Below are 20,905 nucleotides of genomic sequence, written 5' to 3' on the forward strand. Positions count from 1 at the left end.
AAGATTCCAAATTAGCCAGCTAGCATGCCGCTGAAATATTAGAAGACTCCAAAATAGCCACAAAAGCTTTTTTGTAAATGTCAAAATAGTCCAAAAACTAGCAGAATGACAATTTTTTTTAATTTAAAACCGTAACTTTTTAATACAATTATGAACAATTAAAAGGAACATTATTCCAGAATAAATCAACTTAAACCTTAAATAGACTTAAAAAAAAAAAAAAGAAAAATTTAATGGATTTTGCCAAAATCATACAAGTTAAAAGTAAGTACAAGATAACATCAGGCCATTAATAAAAATAAAATAAAATGATCTAGAGGCCCTGATATAATTACCCGGAAGGCTGGATCCGGCCCCCGAGCCTTGACTTTGACACACGTGATCCAAACGCAAACAGAAAGCTGTGCAAGACTCCAATTCCAAAATTTCATTTTTATTTGTTTGTATTTCCTACACTATATGGCACACTGTCAATGAATGGCCCATTTTTTAAAACTAATATCACATACAGAGCACACTGAACTGTAAGGTGCATCAATCGAAACAAGTGTCAGAGATGAGTCCGTCAGTCAGTCAGACTTCATTAACTCTATTCACAGTAACTCTAGAAATTGTAACACTCTGCACATTAGCCACGTTAGACGCATTAGCTGCATTAGCATGTTCACAATACCTTTAGCTCCCCACCTCGTTAGCAACTCACAAAACAGCTAAAACAAATGTTACTGTGACTACGCTAACTCCCAACCTCATAAGTAACACGTAAACAGTTGGACACCCCTACACTTTAGCCACATTAGCATATTTACAAAAATACTAAACCTTGTTAGCAATACATAAAAAAGAAGACTGAATCCGCTAAATGATACTGTGACTACGCTAACTCCCAACCTTGTTAGTCACGTGTCAAAGCGTTAGCCATATAACATGTAAAAATGTTAGTCATCTTAGTGTATCTGCGACAGACTGGCGACCTGTCCAGGGTGTACCCCGCCTTCGCCCTTCAGTAGCCGGGATAGGCTCCTGCACGCCCGCGACCCCGAAAGGGAAGAAGCAGACAAGAAGATGGATGGATGGATGGATCTTAGGGTATTCAAAATAACTCTCAACCTTGTTTGGAACATGCAAAAAACCCCAAAAAACTCCAGATTATAAGGCAGGCTGTCATGAATGTATTTTTTTTTTTTTTTTTTTTATCAAGGCTTTAAGTCTATCGTGCTGAGAATACGGACATTTTATTCCAGGAGAATTTTTACTCATACATTAAATTTTTTTCACCACTTAGGTCAGTGGGCACAAAAACCATAAACACACCAAAAAAGCAATAACTGGAAGCCGAAAGTTCTCTTGATAAGAAGCATTAGATAGTATACCCTCCTTTACATTAAACACAACAAACAGATCTGACTGAAAACTTAGGGATATGTTGACATATAATGTCATAAATTGACCTTTTAGTCAAAATCAAACACTGTGACTGAATTATTTTTGTACTATAGTAAATGTATTGTCTTACCGGGAATAAATGGCTATGAGGCACAAAGTAAAAAGACTTTTCTCTCAAGAAAAATAATCTGATCAAGAAAGTTTTACAGTAGTAGAATAACCTCAGATTGAGAAAACATGTCATGGTAATTAGAATCTGTTTCTCAAGATAAAAACTCAAGGTAAGACCCCATTGACAGATTATCTATTTTTAAAGAAAATCTACCAATAGGGTAAGAATATTTGATTTATTTCTGAGGGGCCTGTTCCTTCATTGTGACCATGATAAGAACTTAAAAAATATAGTCAATTTTTGGGACAAAGTCCCTTTTACAAATACACTTCTCCTTTCTTCACATTGGTAAACCAGCCCTCATTGACATCATCAGCAGCTGGAGCCATTTTACAATTTACAAGAAAATGTGATAGATTGAGAGCATGTATTTACCCACCACCGTTTCGGCTGTTCTTCCGGCACCGCAGTCTTCTTCGGTCATGCTTGCTGTTAAGCTCCTTAACAGCAAAGATTTAGTATGCATGCGGTGTGTGGCGGCAAACGCAGCCCTCTCATAAAAGCTCAGCAGAGTCCATCACCAAACAAATGGCAGCTGCATGCTTTTTTTTTTTCTGATGTATTAGTGGAGCCTTCTCTTTTTATTCTCCTCCTCTTAATCTGTCATTATTTTCTTTTCCCTTTCTCCCCGTGTGTTGCGGCGTGGGGCTGCCACACCGCCATTGTGATGGTTGGTGCGCGGTGTGAGGTGCAAACATGACGGGCGTGTGCGAGCGCAGCACATGACGTTCTTAATGACAATCTGTCTGTGATCTCACATTTCTCCCGTTAGCTTCTTCTGTTGATGAAGTATGATGCGTTCCTTTTGTTGGCCTTAATGGAGGCTTAACGTCTCTACTCACAGATCAATATGACTTTATGAATTATTTGTTCCGCGGTTGTTTTCTCCTTTTCTGTCCTTCTATTTTTTTGGTTTGATGTCAGGGCTGTACTTGCTCATTAACATGCCATCTTTATTAGCCAGGGCCACCACTCTTGTCAACTTCTGCGCACGTGTGTGTGTGAACATGAAGTGTGTGCTTTAGGTGCTCTCTGTGTGTGTGTAAATTGTGGTGTAATTAATCTGCTGGCCCTCAGCTCTGATTAAGCTCAGATTCTTCCACACAGCTGAACACTCTCTACCTCCTGTCCTTTTGGCTTGTGCTCATCAACATGCTGTGAAATACGCAGTCAGATACGATGATTTATGTTTCTGTGTGGCAGGAAAACCGCACACTGACAAAAGAAACTGAGACGGGAAACAAGATATTGTTTAATTAGGCGAAACTGCAGTTCTTTCACATTTCGTGAGTTCAAACACATCTTTTGTTTGTGGCTAAAAGTCCAAAAAAGTCACAGCTGAATGAAATACAATATGACTGCATCAGGACGAGCAGCTCAGTGGCCTTGTGGTAGAGTGTCCACCCTCAGACTGGAATGTCATGAGCTCAAATCCAGGCCTAGTCATACCAAAGTGGGACCCTTCTTGGGGGTGATATGTGTGCAGCTGCAGCTCACCACTCCCTCAGGGGATGGGTCAAATGTAGAGAACAAATTCCACACACATAGATGTGTGACAACTAAAGGGAGTTTACTTTTAATTTCCAAATTCTTAATTTCTTAACTTCGCACTATATAGTGTGTTCGCCAGCTTTTCAAATCTAGTAATTTCCCAGAAATCTCTGCAGAAAACCCGTTTGCACTGATGTTCACTTGATTTATGGACCACAATGCACTGTGTTTGAATGATTTTCATTGTGAAAAAAAATCCAAATTTTCATCCTCAGAACACAGTGGATTCATAAATAGTCTATAAAATGTTCACATTTTTTGGGGTTTTTACTTCGGGAAATCAGTGACGTCATATTTTCTGTTAAGATATATACTTTGTTACAGACTCAAGGTCCATTTGCCACAAAGACACAAATAAAATAAAATGAAATAAAATTAAAGAATGTAAAAATAAAATAAAAAGATGCACTCAAGAAAATACAAGTATAAGAGCCATTACAATATTAAAGAAAACTATTTAAATTGTATTAGTTAGGGAATTTGGACATTGCCTGTATTACATTTCTGGAGCAATTTTCATAAAAATGTGGGTGTAGCTAAAGAAATAGAAGCAACCTCTGTATGTACACGAAAAAAAAGAAATGAAAAAAAAAAGCACTCGAAATAGAGTTCCTCCATTTCAAGGGTGTTGCCCTTTAGGTGATATGAGAAGTCAATAAGCGCTATTGTACAGATCTAATAAAAAGCTGCTTCATATGAATGTGTGCATGCACAAGAACGCACACACACCTCTTCTTTGGGTGTAATCTGCAATAATTGTAGCTTTAATAATCTTGCAAACAGAGGAAAAGGTCAAGTCTGATGGGTGAATATGAGAGGAATGTAGAGGGAAAGGATGGAGATGGAGAGGTAAACAAAAAAGAGAACTCTGCTTGCATTTCTGCCTCTTGTCACTAGTCTCTGCTCTTGTATCATAGATGAAGCATCCGGACAGGCTCCTCTTCCCACTCGTTCCTCACTTCCCGCCTTGAAAGCCCAAGGTCTCTAAAGTGGAGCAGAATCCCCGACTAAGCACCGACGCTGACAGCTGTATTGTTCCCTTGCAGGCGAATCAGCGTGTCGCTCAGAACCACTGAACGTCACTTACCGCGTTTCCAGTGGAGAACGCAGGTGCCACTCCACTTAAGGCATTATGTGGAGTATTATACACCGTAAAGTGTTGCATAATGTTGCAATACACTCATTATGTTCTCATAGTGGGACGGGTAAGTGTGGATGGTGTGGGAGGATAAGTAAAGATGTCACTCACTCCATAAACACATGATTATTTAAACACTTTGAAATGGCTGTTAGAAAGTGTTTACAAAACCATGCTGCAAAATAGTTGCTCTTGTCTTTATTCATTATTTTTCAGATATTAACTCCTTAATGCCTGTTGTCTCAAATATGTGACAAACCAAATTAGCTCTAAAATGATCTACGTGTAGCATCTAGTTGAAAACAAAAACACAAGTGAATATCTTTTTTCATAGCTGGAAATAAATACAGGATTTTAGCCATAAAAATACAATTTAAAAAATTGTTGTTTTTATATTTAACCCCATTATGCCTGAATTTATTTCCAGCTAAAAAAAAAATCACCAATGCTTTTGCTTTTATGTAGATGCTACATTTAGGCAATTTTGAAGCCAAAGTGTTTTGATGTATATTTACATCACTAGGCATCTAGTGGCTAAAGTGATTACTCAAGTCTAGACTCGGACACAACAAAGTAAAACGGCACAGGAGTGGAGTCGAAACTGAGCCCTAAGAGCAGGGCACAGAATGCCTTTGAATGACGGTTTTAAGAAAGAACTAAAAACTCATCAACACGCTCCAGAACAGACTTTGCTTCATTAAATCATCTTCTTTAAACAGGGAGGTGAGGAAGCTCACATGTGCTGGTTTGACTTAAACAGGCAGTAAAAATGAACCAGGTGAAGTTCAGCACTTTTCAAACACTTAAAAAAAGAGGAAAACATGTTTTTAGTTTGAAGAAGCATGAATTAAAAAGAAAAGAGGAGCAAGAAGAATGTAAATGTGGATAATTCCACTCTCAAACACGCATGTGTAGTAACTGCAGGTGATTTAATCTGCTTTTAAAGTGTAGTATGAAAACAAACTAAACTTACTAAACAATCCAGATCTGAACCTTTTGGATTCCATCAAACATCAGGATCTCCTTTTCATCATTTGAGATTTTGACCTGATTCAGAACAAATCTGATCAAAGCAGTTCTAGAAATTTAGCTCTATAGTGATCATTTATCATGAGATTGTGGCCACAGAGAAAAAGATATGGCGCTCAAAAATTAATAGCCAGAAGTCCCTCCCCCAGCCGGAGCTGGCCGCAGAAAAACATCATTCGTGCCTGAAATCATTGGCCTGAGGTCTTCGGCTGGAACCCCAATTTTAAGCTTTCAAACTTTTTTCCCTTTGATATACCGTAACTGCTTACGGAAAAACATTTTTTCGCTGGCTTTTTCTGGAGGTAAACGGGTGTAGTTAAACAAATTTGAACACTTGTTAATTTTGACTTGACAGAAATAAAACGATTCACGTTCTCTGTCCCATTTGAAGCTCATCTTACACACTAAACTGCTAAACAGTTGTGTTTTTTTCACATTTAAAAGCTGATAGTTCTGAAAAGTTTTTAAAAGATCATTTTTGAAAGGGTTTTCTAAAGTTTAGAAAATTTCCGCGTACAAAGTCGGCTAAAGTTGTGAAATTTCAGCTTCAAGCTTGAGATTATTTCTGGCGCCATCTTGCATGTGACCTCTCATCTACAGCCCCACAGAATGTATACATTTGATTGATTGTTTATTTAAATCAGGGACAGCATATATTGAAAACATTTAAAAAAGCAAATATATAAGATTATAGCTTTTCAAGCTAATTTCCATCTTTTTTTGGCCCTTTAAAAGCCAACAGCAGAAACAGAAACAACAGATGGAGTTCTCGATAAAAAAAAAAAATAATAAAATAAAAAAAAAACATAACAGCAAATTCATAAAATGTAGAAGCAACTATTAAGAAAAAAAGTAGAAAAAATGAAACAAAAAATTGGTAACTTAACCTGACAGATAAACTAAAACATAGCATAAAGACAATAAAAACCAAACCAAAACAAACAAAAAAAACTATTTATACAGAGCTGTGGTGGCAGTTTTGATTGGCAGGAATATTTTTTGGTGGCAGTAAGTGAACATTTTGTATGTATGTTCTCAACAGCAGGTCGCGGGTTCAATCTTTGTTTTGTATCAAGAAAGGCTAAATCATCATGAAATGACTGTCGTGGAAATTTGGAGCTACCAAAGCCAAAATAAATTAACAAAATCTAATTTTTTTGAAGATATTTATGTGAACCAGACCTCTGAACATCATGTAGGAAGTATAATTGCACTTCTTTTTTAAATTCTTCCATTTGTAACAAATTCTGAAGTCAATGGCACATTATTAGACATAAACAAATAATGTATATCAGCATTGTCAAAACTGCATATAAGCTGCTTTTTAGAGGCCTACAGTTACATTAATGCCTTTTTGATTCAGTAGAAATGGTTGCCACTCAGCGCTCCTTCTTGAGCATGAGCGTGCAGGAACCACACAAAACATGTTGCAGCAAGTGTTCCCTGATTCAAAAAAAAGAATCGACTCTGACCAGAGAACTTTATTTTGGGAGTTACCGTGTGTGGAGGAAGAGTCTGAAAAAGGAAAAGTCATGGAAGGCAAATATCACACTGCGCTGATTCACCGTGTGACCAAACGCTGAGCCCAAGTTGAGACTAATGAAGTCTTTAATTTGGTTATAGTTTATTAATGTCAGAGACACTCCGCCATTAATCATATTATAACGCCCCTGAGTGTGTGTGTGTGTGTGTACAGTCTGCATGCGAGTGTCACTATGTGCGGGCACACGCCTCGGTGTGTGTGTTAGGCCTGTGCACAGATATGTCAGCGCGTGTGTACGAGCGGCTCTCCAGCAGCAATAATATCGCATACATTTTAGAGGGCCGTCATTATCGCCATGGGTTACCCCGCGGCCCCCCGTCACAAACCCCACAAACCATTTTCATTCCAAACTCATTAATATGCAAACTTATTCAAATGAGATTGTAATTAAGCATCTACTGAGTGGGAACCCTTTTCATGATAATTTATGATAAACTCCGCGCCACCTTTGATTGAGATTGATTTTTGGTGCAGGGAAGCCGACCTGAATACAAAGCTACACCTGAGAGACCTGAGAGAACACTTTTAAAACAGCAAACTTATTTCATGGCTGATTGTGCCACAATCATCTCGAAGGAGTTACAGAGATCTATTTGAATAATGCCATCCCACTGAGCGCAGCCTAAAAATAAGACAAAAAAACAACAGATTGAAAAGAAGAATATAAAAACATGACAAAGTGTCTGAGAGTTATGATGGTAGCAAAACCAATGGGAAGACTTTTATAATCATTAGGATCTAAAAAGTGTTTGATTCGTTTTACCTGCAGGGCTGTTTATCATTCATGCCGTGTACGACTCTGCATATTCATCCACTATACAAACAGGAAAAGTAAAGTGTCTACTTTCAAGCTGCACTGCAGCGCTTCGTAATGCTTCCATTAAAGCCTTAGTCACGTGCACCCATTAGGGGGGTTGACCTGTATGGGTTTTTGGGTTGTGCGGGTCATGGGGGGTGCGGCTGCATCCTAAAGGGGGTACAGGTGTGTCTTGCAGCTCCTCTGAAGCTGTTGCGGCCATCTTAAAGACCCACTCAAATGAAAAAGGAGGTATTTTTCTCATGATAAAGGGAATGTATAATGAAAATTAGGAGTATTTCTTTATTCAAAGCATTGTGAATCAGGGGCAGATCAAAAAATACAGCTTGAAAAAATTGTAGCTGTGATGTAGGTGCTAAAGTAAAAGCTGGATAGCTCAGATATTGCTATATTTTTTGAGCTGGTAATGTTAGGTTGGGGTTGTGAGAAGGTGTAGGCTCGCTGGTGAGGGTGCAAACAAAGTGATGATGGGAAGTGAGGGCAGGCTCACTCTGCACCAACTGTCCCCCCCACAACTCCACAACAGGAGGTACATTCTTAATGTACTACTGTTGCTCTACAGAAACTATGTCCTAGAAAACGACAGGATTTTGGCTAAAGACAACATAATCACAGTTAAAAACCATTTGGAACGCTTTTATAATAGATCAACTCCCCCAGTAAACATTGTTTTCTGAAATATTAAATTTAAGTTTGATTTTGTTTTGAGTATGGATTTCTTTTCTAAAGTTGACTGCGTTCAGCAAATCATTCATTTTCTCCTCCATTTTCATCCTCTTTTGGGGTTTTTACCTCAACAGCTGCAGTGGTTTGGCGGCACCAATCCCAATCGTGATATTCCATAGTTTTGGAATATCACAATAGCTGTCATAATTTCTTGTATCAAGAGTTTGAATCTGTCAGTATTTTATCACATTATATTTAGATCAAGAACAACTTCTTTCTTGGTGTGACTGAGAAAGCACCATGGAGGAGGAGTACATTAGATGGCTTAAGAAGTTTCTTAGATCAGGAAAAAAAAAAATGGAAAAGTCATTAAAATTTTCCAAATAACATTCGGTTCAAAAGGGATAAAAACATCCCTTGTTTAAGTTATTTAAATGGACTGCAGTAATGAAAAGTTGTCTAAAGGGAGAGAGATGGAATTGTGTGATTTGCTTAAAGTTCAGCGAAGTTCTTGTTAAAATAATAGCCGCGCTAACCGTCTGTCCGCTAGAATCAGGTGTATTTTAGCACGGTGTTTAGACAGGTTACTGGTATTACCGCCCTTACAAACCATGTGCTTGTTACATTTGATACAGATGATCCTGTCTGCATTTACTTTGGAATAATACAGCCACACTTTGGACTTGTCAGCAGAATAATACCCTAGGTTGAGTAAAGGGAGAGGGGGAGGAAAAGCAGTGAGGAAAGAGGGCGAGACCGCCCGTTTTTTAAGCCACATTGAAGCAAAGAAAGTGGACGCCGTATCTGCGCTCTTGCCACGACACTACACTTGTATCGTTAGCAATAATATTAAGTAGTGATGGGTAGATGAGGCCTCATCAAGCTTTTCCGCACATTACCCAAAATGTACTGATACTGTGTCACTCAATACTGACTCCTGCTGGACCAAAAACACAATTACAGCAGCCAAGTTAAAAAAACTCCACTGATTAAATAAACTAGTGTACACACAATAATATTTGTCATTGTTGTTGTTGTGGCTTCATTGTTGTTCCTCGCTCTATAATGCCACACTGCATTGATGTGGTACTTTTATTTGTGACATTTAACCTACAAAATATAAAATAATTTAAATGAGAGCCATAAATGAATAACTAAAAGCCTAAAATGCCAAAAAGACTAATAATAAAAAACTCGACAAACTTTATTAAAATACCATATGCAACACCTCTAGGAAAAAAAAAAATCATTAAAATAAGTGTGTGGGTAGAGAAAATGGGGGCGAGCGAGAATCATTCAACAGCTGGAAGCTGGACGCTCATCCAAGCGCATGGAAAGAAGAAAATTCTCCATTGTGTTAAACTCACTCCTGATCAGATTTAGCAGTAACAAAAATTTAACCGAGAGGATCTGGTCATTTTTTCAAAATGAAATATTTTTCCAAAAAAAGATCATTCAGACTCATAATTAAACTAGCTAAAGCCGTCCAAATTATGTTCACTCGCCCAAAGCAAATTTTACCCACAATATCAAAATTGCCCAATCTGGCAACACTGCTGGCAGGCGTGCTTCGTTATGAACACAGTTCAGTGACTCAGCGACACGCACACTGACATGGAGTCACATTCCATGAGCTCGACACGTGAGCCAACGCTTCAGCTTTGCCAGACCCATCATTAGTGTTAAGGCGGAATCTTGTCGGTCTGGTTAAAATTGATGACGTGGAACCGGTACCAGAAAATACTGTTCTTTGTTGCATGTCCCTTACGCCTCCTTTCCACACAACCTAGCTTACCTCACGTACAACAATTGTACTCTCCATCTTCACGATATCCCTCAAGGCCTCAAGGGAACTCCAAGACCCATGCGCTCTGACTGCTCCTCTCTACAACCCTCCACTGGTCTGGACAACTCAAAAACCTGCAACACTCGTACAGGTCAACTCCTGTGTGTGTACATGCGGCTAAGGCTTAAAACTATGTCATAACTAGCGTCCAATAAACACCTGGATGGAGTTATTCTATCAATAGGGAATACTGCAGAACGCTATGAGGTCAGAAAAATAAACAAACGGTAGTGCAGTCAATGTTTAGAAAGTTTGTCTCTGTTTAGTAAATTGTCTATTAATGGCCCAGATATTTTTTCTACAATAAAAGCTGTTCTTTCTTTGCACATAAAGTCTTGGAAGTTACCACAATGATGCACCTCAGAGAGGACTTGCTTAACCATCCATGTGCCAAAAAAGAAAAGAAAATACAGCAAATTATCTGAATTGTTCCAATGGATTTGTGGCAAAAGTGAAACTCTTATTTCCCAACTATCCAGCTTAACAAGTCATGATTGACACAGTTTTTAAATCTCAAAGTTGTCATTATTAGGGAATGTAATTGATGAGTCCATCCCTCGTTATCCTGTTGCACTTTCTTCTAGACTTCTATAGCCACTTCTAAAACTGTGTCCGACCTAAATCTGCCTTCATTTGGGAAACGGCGTTTGGATGGAGATGGTATTTGCTTTGGTAATTAACACTCCAAGAGGACCAGTGGGGAATCAAGAAGAAGAAAGCATTGTTGTTTGAGGAACCACATCAAAGAAAAAAGGTAGTCTCCAACAATTGATAGCTGTGTAATTGGCCTGCAGTACCTGCCTGTATTCTCTTAGCTAGTTAGGAACAGTGGGGTTGGGTTGCTGCATCCCTTGTAATCACACTCACACACATGCAAATACATCTGTGTGCATCGGAGTCCATGTCCTAACCTATATCGGAGGTATATTGTTAACTGAGCTGAGAATGATTTAGGGGAAGGACTTGGAAAGAAACAAAAGAAAACCTCGTGTTTTTTGTTTGTTTGTTTGTTTGCATAAAATGTGGATCCATACATTAGTCTTTGCCAGCAGGGCTCCTTTGTGGTTGAATTCTTTTTCCAAAGGTGATTTGTTTTTATGTTAGAATCTTCTGGATGTGAAATGGGGGAGTCTCGTTAGAATGGTCCACAGCTCCTCTGCAGAGTGGGAGTTATGTGAATAATATCCAGGCTTCTACAAAAATGGGTTTGAAAAAAAAACTCATAAACCCGATTCTGAAAGCTTTGTAAAGTTTCAAAAAAGTAAAAAAAAAAAAAAACCCAAAACCTCGCTCAAAAGAAAATTTTACCATCACTTCGTGTTTTCTTTGTTCACATAAAAACATACTAAATTCTATGGAGGAAAAAAGTTTTTGCAGTTGTTTTTTTTTTTCTTGTAGGACTGTCTAAAAGCCTACTCTCACCAAAAACTTGATTCAGCGTTCAAGTACTTTCTTTCCTTCTTTTCCTTTTTACGTTGGATTCACACTGGACGCAAAAGCGGCGCGGCTTCCATTTGGCGCCCTTGTTGACCTATGGAGTGGTTCACACCAGGCGCGGAGCGCCGCAGTCCTCCGCGGAAGGCTCACACCGTGCAGTGGATCGTTCCGGTGTCTGGTCTATTTTTACCCCCGAGTGATCAGCGTCAGTTCTGACAGGAATTTACATCAAGATACATGAGAAAATCCAGTTTATTTTTTAAAAAAATATCACTTTGTTGATGCTCAGGCACACTTTTGCCATGCTCTTCCACTCTTCATCATATCACCATTTTGACTCTCCTGCAGTTCTGTCGTCTTCCTCCGCTATAAAGCTCATACTCCTCACCTGCTTCTCCAGTATTTGTTGCTCTCTGGTTCTATGCGCCGGTGCCAGTTCACACGGGTTCCAGGTTCCAGTCTTCTTCGTGTTTTTGTCAAGTCAGGCCCATGCTACTGACCACTCTTCAGATTTCTCTGGATTATCTGGATTCACTCAAAAGCTTCTTGAATTTCCTATTTTAGGTTTTGCTGGCTAGACTCTTTCTGCTATTTTCACCAAAGTTTGATCACAACAGTCAAAGTAGAGGAGAACAGATTTATTAAAATATTGATATCAACATCAGGACTGCATGGTGGTTGGCGCTCTTGCCTCTGAGCAAGAAGGTTCTGGTTCAAATCCCAGCTGGGACTTTCTGTGTGGAGTTTGGATGTTCTCCCTGTGGATGTGTGGGTTTTCTCCAGGGACTCTTGCTTCCTCCCACCATCCAAAAACATGTATCAAAGGTTAATTGGTTACTCTAAAATGTCCCCAGGTATGTCCCTAGGTTGGACATTTGACAAATTGGTGACATGTCCAGGGTGCCTTAGTGCACAAGTAGCTGTTAGGCTCTGGCATCCCCATGATCCCAAAATAGATGAAATTGTCTTTAGAAAGTGAATGAATTAACAGATACCAACATAGAGTTAATATTAATTAATACCAAGCCATTAATATTTGTAGTTTGGTCCCCGCCCCATCCCAGTTTTAATTAGGTTCCTAACATGACTCTGCCGTACTACCCTCCAAACAAGCAAGAGTCAAGGCAGAAAGATAGAAACAAACCTATTTTTTTCAAGCCAAAAAGAAGATGATGACAATCTGTACAACTGATAAAAAAGTGGTAACATACAAATTCAGCACCATCAACTTTTTTAAGCATGTGAAGGACCATTTTAAAGAAATCACCAAACCAAAAAGAGAGAGAGAGGAACCCCCCCAGCCCTCTTCTTGACAGACAAACCTCTCTCTTTAATCCAGAGGCAGCTGTCAATAGCTGTGTTTCCATTGAATATGAAATTGTGCAAATTGGATTTGTGATAATACATTCGCCTAATGGAAACACATCAATTTAGAAAACATTCACATTTATCAAAAACGAGGTTTTACGCTTGAAGGAGGTGGGATTTTAAGGTGTATCAAAATTGACACATTTCACAAAACTGCGATGGAAACACTTTTTTAGAATTAAATGAGTCACATGACCAATAGGGACTGCACTGCTGCACAGCGACCACAAGAGGTCCCACAGCATCCCACTATACATCAAAAGTTCCACATCGACCACTGAGAGAATTTCCCCATTGTGGGAGTAATAAAGGATTATTGATTGATTGAAGTTCAACGTGTCATGAGGAATTGTTGGATCCATAGCTCCTCCATAAAATCCACAACCATGATTTCTCTAAATCTCTTCATCCGTAGCCACTCCCACGTAGCCATTCCACGGCCTGAATAAGACACCAACGTGTCATTTGATAGATGATGATGAGCACCGCTCGATTTGCTCTTGAGGGAATTTGGATATGCCTTAAAATTCAAATAGAAATTTGGATGTATCGTGTAAATCAAAGTATTGTTCACATCCAGTTTTGAATGTCTTATAAATAAGATGTTTTGCGTTTATTTGCATAATTGTGATTTAATGGAAACAGTGTATTTGCAAAATTTGTAAGGTGGATTTGCCTCCACTATCCCTATTTTAACACACCTCAAATTTGCTGCCGGATGCTTGTCAAAAAATATCATCATAAACCTGACACTCTTGCTGCATGTAGAAGGAGCTACTGTCCAAAGTTTTAGCCTCAATGCTACATAGAAACAATAACTGCATGTCTGTACATCTCATATGCGCTTAAAATGCAAGACCCGGTGAGAGATCAGGTTTATTTTCTTTGAAAAGCTCTACAAAGGTATCGGTAATCACTTTTCCTTGTTTATGGTTCATGAGATCATTCAGAGACTCTTCTGGTACGGTGAGGTTCACCATCTACTGCAGGAGCTGCATCTGGATGATGGCTGCTTTTAGCGGTACTTCTGTCTCTATGTGACCCAGTTTGACGACTTGCTGTACTGCCATAGAGTGAGGAAGGAAAAACAAAAAGCAAGAGTAAAAGTAGATGATCTTTTAACTATAATCTTGATAAAAATAAAAAATATATATCATAAAGTTCAGGAGAACAAGCAGGTTTTCCTCCAGTTTGTTCAGGACTCCAGCCACTGTCTACTTAACCCTAGTTAACGCTTTTTCTATAAAAAGTTACACCATCACTTTTGCTGGGTAATTTTTACCTGATATAAAATACCCAATAAAAAGTATTTCTCATAAAAAAAAGATCAAGATATGACAACACATGATAAATTAGAGTAGTTTTGTTTTATTTCAAACTGTGCTTAATGCAACAAAGTGGGGGAAAAAATAGGAAGATCCTAAGAATATGCTTGAAATAATAGGAATTTGAGAAGAAAAAAATCCTAAAAAATAAATAATGATGCTGCACACTTGGCCTTTGGTCCACTCATTCCTGGGGAATGTGAGACTTCACACAGGGACCCATGACACTCAAAAAATGCAAAAAATTTAAAATCTTGTAAATACTTTTGCTCCGGTGAAAATCACCCAGCGATAGTGCTTTAGGGTTAATTAATGTGTCAGGGGCCAAAGCTTTTTCACGCCACCCATAATGCACAGCTGCTGGGCTGCCTCACCTGACACTCAAAATCAGAGCTGAAAGTAGATTTTTTTGTTATTTCGGGCTGAAAGATTCTAACCTGGCTACTGCTGGCGAGGGTGGGGACACCCTGGACAGGTTACGAGGGCAAACGGCCTTACATACTCACAGTCACTCTTGGGAACAATTTAGACTAATCAATCAACCTATGAAGCATGTCTTTGGTCTGTGGCAGGAAGATGGAGAGCTATGAGAAAACCCAAGCATGAATGGAATAGGGAGAACATGCAAAATAAAAGATCCCAGTTGGGATTTGAATTGGACTCTTTTTGCAAGGAGGTGAAGGGAACAGCAACTACACCAATGCACAGCCCTAGATGGTGGACATTTGTTGGTAAGTCGTCAATGTAGAAAAAAAATTACCTCCCTGCTTGTCTGGTGTGAACACCATCCAAGAACCTGTGTTTAGCCTGTTCTTGAACGTGTGTCAAATCCCCAGTTTGAATTTGGCTTACTCAACACATTGCTTGGCAATGTCCTGTCTGAGATTTGAAGATATGAAGCTAAAAAGAGCTTAAAATGTCAGGTAAGTTTTACATATGGCTACCAAAACAAAGATGGCTGAAACAAATGATTTATTTTATTGTAACTTTGTCCCCATATGTTTGCTGATTGATAAACTCTTTCCAGTCTCACCATGTGAAACACTGTCCTTATTCCGCTGTAGGTCATGGCCGAATGACAGGGATCTCAAACTCAATTTACCTTGGGGCCACTGAAGGCAGAGTCTGGCAGAGGCTGGGCCGTATGGTGTTCCATTTGTGCCAAAACGTTTTTTTTTTACGTCCACTGTCTTTATCTTTGGTCCATTGTCGAAGTCTACTGAACAAGTTTATTGAACATTGTACTACTAATATCTTCTGTGTGTCCTGTGAAACAACAGGAGTTAACGACGCTAGCAACTGTTGCTAAAGACTTTTCTGACGACCAGATCCAACGACAATAGCAAATGCAAAGTTTTAAGCATGAAAGCAAGATGAAAAGTCACAAAGCAAATACAAAGCTATCATCAAAGAAGCATGGACATGCAGAATATATTGCTTAGTACACACTGAACTTCTATATTAAGGCGGGGGCTGCAAAATATCAACTTGGGGGCCACAAATGGCCCCCGGGCCGCCAGTTTGAGACCCCTGCCATATGACCTTCATATAGAAGTAGGCTATGAAGGAAGCAAACTGATGTCTCATTTGAATGGGTCTTTCTACTGTCATTATTACCATGCGGTTTCACAGTCTGATAGTGTATTTTACACCCTCATTCCTGGCAACAGCGCCATGGTAATACCACTATAATTTTAGTAAGGGAAGGGGCTAAATCTGAATCCAAACCAAGGCTGATTTCCAAAACACTTACAGCACCAGCCATAGCTTAGCTAACAGTGCAAAATAAAAGACAAAAGTATCACTAAAGTATAAAAGCTCACATTTTGCAGATCATCTTTTGCTCTGTTTACCGTTGCCTTCACTCACCAAATGAAAACTCTGAGGGGAAGCAGCTGCTGAGTGCTCACAGATTAGCAGAAATGAACTGTTAAAGCATCACAATGTAAATCCAGAAATGCGACCGCCTGTTTAAGCGCACATCATTTGCATGAAAGAAAGCAAATCACAGTCAAACAGACACATGTCTCCAATTTCCACTTTGCTGGGCCACATAAAGAAATGCAGCAACTAAATGATGTTTGGTTTGGGGGTTTTACATTTCAATTTAGCCCCAGGCCTGGGAGCCATTAAGGCCTAATCTGAATCCTGGTCAGTGCTTGCTCCTTGGAGCAGAAATGGTTTTATTAGCATCAAATCATACACAGCATTGAGAATACACACACACACAGGCGGAGACACAGCCCTTGCCCAATAATGGTGAAATAGCATCTCATTACTTGCCATTACATTTGTATTACTTTCATTTGAACTGGCAATACATCTCATATTCATAAAGGGAACAAAGTCAAAACATGAAATAGTGACACAACCGCATGATGGCAGCTGATAGTCAAAGCAAGGAACAAATGATTCATAAAATTAAACAGTTTGAAAGTGTCATTTAGGATTCTGAGGCTGGGTGTCTGTAATTACTGACTGCACTGCTCACTAACGGGCTGACAGCTTTGAGTGCTCAAGGTAATTAAGTACATAACATTTCAGTCCAGCTTTTTCATTATTAACATCATGAAGCTAAAGCCAAAATGGTAGTTTATGTGTGAGAACTGAAACAGAGCAGGTGATAATGGTAAACTTCCTCCATCTCTTTGGTGCAACATCCATACCGAGTATCTCTTCCGAATGGGTGTAGCGCATTAGCCGGCTCATTATCAGCCTCCCACCATATGGACTCAGGCCGGGGTGGGTCAAAGCTGCGGCCGCTTGGTTTGTGCCCCTTTTTCCTAATTAGGACGATTATTCCATCTCCATCACAAGGGCCAGTTACACCAAATGGTGTCATGCCCTCCCCAGATTGGTGTCACAGAGCTCAGTCTATGAGAGGAAACTACAGCGTCATTTGCTGGTCCCTTCCAAACCCACAGAGCAATTACCCTGTTTGAGAGGTGTCAGAGTCAGAGACGGCAAAAGAAGGAGCAGGAGAGGTGGAAGGCAGGTGAGAAAAGACTAATCAAAAGACGGTAACAAAGAGATGGAAAGGGGTTGAGGTCAAAACCTGGATCACAGTGAGAGGTTACAGTATCAACGAAGTTAACACTGCTGACTTCTGAATCAATGGGGCTTTAGGCTGTAGAGCACTGAGACAAGGGAAGCACCGAGGAAGAACCAATTTTTACAGTCTATGGGAAGAACAAATATTTTATTCAATCATTTACCCTTGCTGGTCCTTCTGAGGTCAACTGCCTCTTTCTGTTTAGCACCACAGTGGGAAAAGGGCAGGTTAAAAAAAAGATCTAAAGAGGAACAGATACCTCATTTTGTAGAAGAAAACTCTGTGCTTTGTGCTTCAGGGAGTTTAAAAAACTAGACAAGCCGAACTGTTTGATTAAAACAAAATTATAAGAAACTTATGCTATTTTTTTTTTATGTAAATAAAAATAATGTGCATTATTAATGGACCAATTTGACCATTTTTTTTTAACCAAAAAAATTGTTGTGGAGTGAAGAAGTTCAAGAGTGTGTTAAAAGGGAATGTTGGCCAAGAAAAAGTGGAACACTGAAGGTAGAAGATCGGAGTAGACATAGCACAAGGTGACAAAAGCAAACCAAAGGGCTGATGAGGAGTTGTATGGCAGGCTGGGCACAAACGAGGTAGAGGCGGATCTGTACAGGTGAGGAACAGAAACAGAGATGAAAGAATGTGCATCAGGTTAGTGATCACGGGCAAAGTAGGAAATGTGTTGACTGGTTCCATAAATATGATGGAAAGATGGACGGAGAACTTTGACAGGGTTAAAAGGAGACAGAGGATTTGTTGCGGTGACTCAGAAAGACAAAGAAGAATATGTATGCCTGTGTTAACCTGTTATATTGTGATATTTTTGTGGTTATATTGACCATGATGCTTTTTTACATTTAAACCGCCCTTGACCATGTGCATTTAAGTGGCCTCTTTCAATGAAACGTCTCTGTAAACATAAGTATATGTGCAATTTGGACTTCTACACTCAAAGTTTCTACGGCCGTTTTTGGGCTCTACAGCCACTGAATTCAAGTTAAACCCAGTCGTACTTTGACCAATCAGAGACATGGCTTTGGTACAGACGAATGGACGACATCCTTTTTCATTCATGGAAGTGGCAAGAGTCTGAGAATTGATCGTGGAGGAGAAAGGAATAATTGCAGTATATGACACCAAGTCTTTCATATATCATAATAGAGCCGTGAAAGAAAAAGGCTGGAACAAGATTTGCGTCATTTGCACCGCTTCAATATTTTTGCACTAAACCTCTTCAAACTGTAGGTATAGCGAGAACACAATGAGCTAAAAACGCATTCAAGGACCCTCATTCAACTCGTTCTCGAACATATATCACATGCCCAGTGTAAACGTAACTTGAGAGTTGATATCTGCAATTTTGAACTTTAACTGTCCCACATTTTAGCCTTATTATTATTATTATTATTATTGTTGAACTAAAGGATTTTCTAAATTGCCAAAGGTATACCTCAGAGGAAGTGTTTTTTTTAATTAAGGAAAATACACAACTCCTAGTTGATAAACTCCTGACTGCCAACATAACATTTGCTTATGTCTGTGCACACAAATGTTGATGAAGCTAGTATGTAGATGCTGTAAAGGTTGCCAAAAGCAACAATCAACCCCCATGAACAGTAAGTGGTGCTTTGTTGTTCTCCAGAAAGCAGCTATAATTTAGAGCTGATCTTCATGTGGAAGGAGGTCCCCATTTCCCCAAGTTTCCCCACCTGCTGCCTGCTGTAATGTTTTTATTTCTTCCATAGTGGAATCCCAGAGACTTAAATTAGGCCCCAAGGGTGTCTGCAGATCGATATGCTCACAGCAGGTGCACACGGGCTGGAACAACAAGAGCAGTCATTTTACCTTCCCTTTTGCTGCAGTAAAACATGCTTGATTGAGAGCGACAAGCGCAGAGAGATGTATGAGTGTGTGTCCTCCACCGGCGGTTTCCAGCGTGGCATTCAGCTCCTGCAGCCCGTGTTCATTAGCTGGCCGAGGTATTGACCAGGTTGTACAGCAAAACGGAGATCAAACTGGGTTACAACAGGGATGCCCAGAATCCTCAAAACAAACTGTTATTGATTGGTGTAAGTAAGTTGAATAAGCAGTATACAAGAGGCTGCTTTGAAAGCTCAGTCCCATGTCAGACTCGGGCTCTGCTTCCATCTTACTGCTTATTGCTGCTAACACCAGATGCTCTTATCGACTGTGTGGAGTGTTTATCTATAAGTGGAGTCCTCTTTTAGTGGAACAAGAATATATTAGGCAGTGTAAGGCCGGAATGGATAAATGACAGCTTGCTACACGTTTTTAATGGAGTAATATATGTGAGCTTTTTAAACTGATGATGCATAAGAGGTTAATATTAACTCGGCCACTTAAGGAGAGCTCAGGAATGCACTCTTGGCAGGAAGAAAAGCTCTCTTAGACAGTCATTTTATAACACTGGGTGCTAAAACCAGCAGAGTAACACATCATTGGTTCATTCTCCATACCTACTTAACTACTCCTGGCTGTCCCAGCTGTCACTGCATGAAAGGGTGGTCCCTGGACAAAGCAACAGTATATCAGAGAGCTACAATATCACTGTTTAATCATCCATCCATCCATTATCTGCTGCTCAGCTTCATGTTATGGAGGCAGTAGTCTAAGCACCGATACTCAAATGTCTTTATTCTTGGCTATTTCTTTCAGCTCATTGGGGAGGACACGAAAGGGTTACGAGGTCGGCCAAGAAATATAAACTCTTAGCCTGTTTGGAATCTGTCACAGAGCCTCCTTTCAGTTGTAAATTTCAGAAAGACATCCAGGAGACATTCTTCCTTGATGTTCTGTCCACCTTCATCCACATTTGTCATGGGATGGATAACACGTCAATGTAAGGCTTGGGTCATCTGTACCCCATAAGATGGCACAATTAATGTACAAGAGAGGTGACTATGATCCTGGATGGGTCAGTTGGCTGCTTACAGGTCTGGCATGTGGGAAACCAGGGTTTGTTTCCCAGGGGGCGTGAAGAGCCTAATCCAGTGGGGATCTTTAGGCAAGTCCAATAAGGCTACTGCCTAACATTATAGCCACAAGGAAGCCCAAGTCTAGGTCTCCCTGTGCCGGTCCCCCACCCGCATAAAATGTAGTGTTGTATCGGGAAGGACATCCAACGTAAACTCTCTGCCAAAGCAAATGTGTCAATCAGTGGAAGCTGAGGGAATATGCCAAAAGATGAACAACAAAAGATGTGACTATAATCTCATTCTCAATCCAACTTGCTCATTGAAAGCTGGGCAATACTTTCTGCAGCTACACACACATCAGACTTTTGACTTGCGTTCAAGAGCGGGCTATATGCGTCTTCTTCATTTTTCTGTTTACTAGCACATGTCTACCACCTACAGTTGGAAGAGGCTTGGTGTGGAATGTCAAAGTGGTCCAAATCTCATGAGTTGGACTCCAACGGAAATGGTTCAGTTCGTTGCTAGTGTCCTTGCAATGGCAAATATGGATTCTTGTCATGTCAGGAGCTGGGATGTAAAAGAAATTAGATGAGTATCGAAAAATCAATCAGGCAGTGGGAGTAACAGCAGCAT

Source organism: Oryzias melastigma, linkage group LG15 (assembly GCF_002922805.2).
Source record: "Oryzias melastigma strain HK-1 linkage group LG15, ASM292280v2, whole genome shotgun sequence".
NCBI classification, from domain to species: Eukaryota; Metazoa; Chordata; class Actinopteri; order Beloniformes; family Adrianichthyidae; genus Oryzias; species Oryzias melastigma.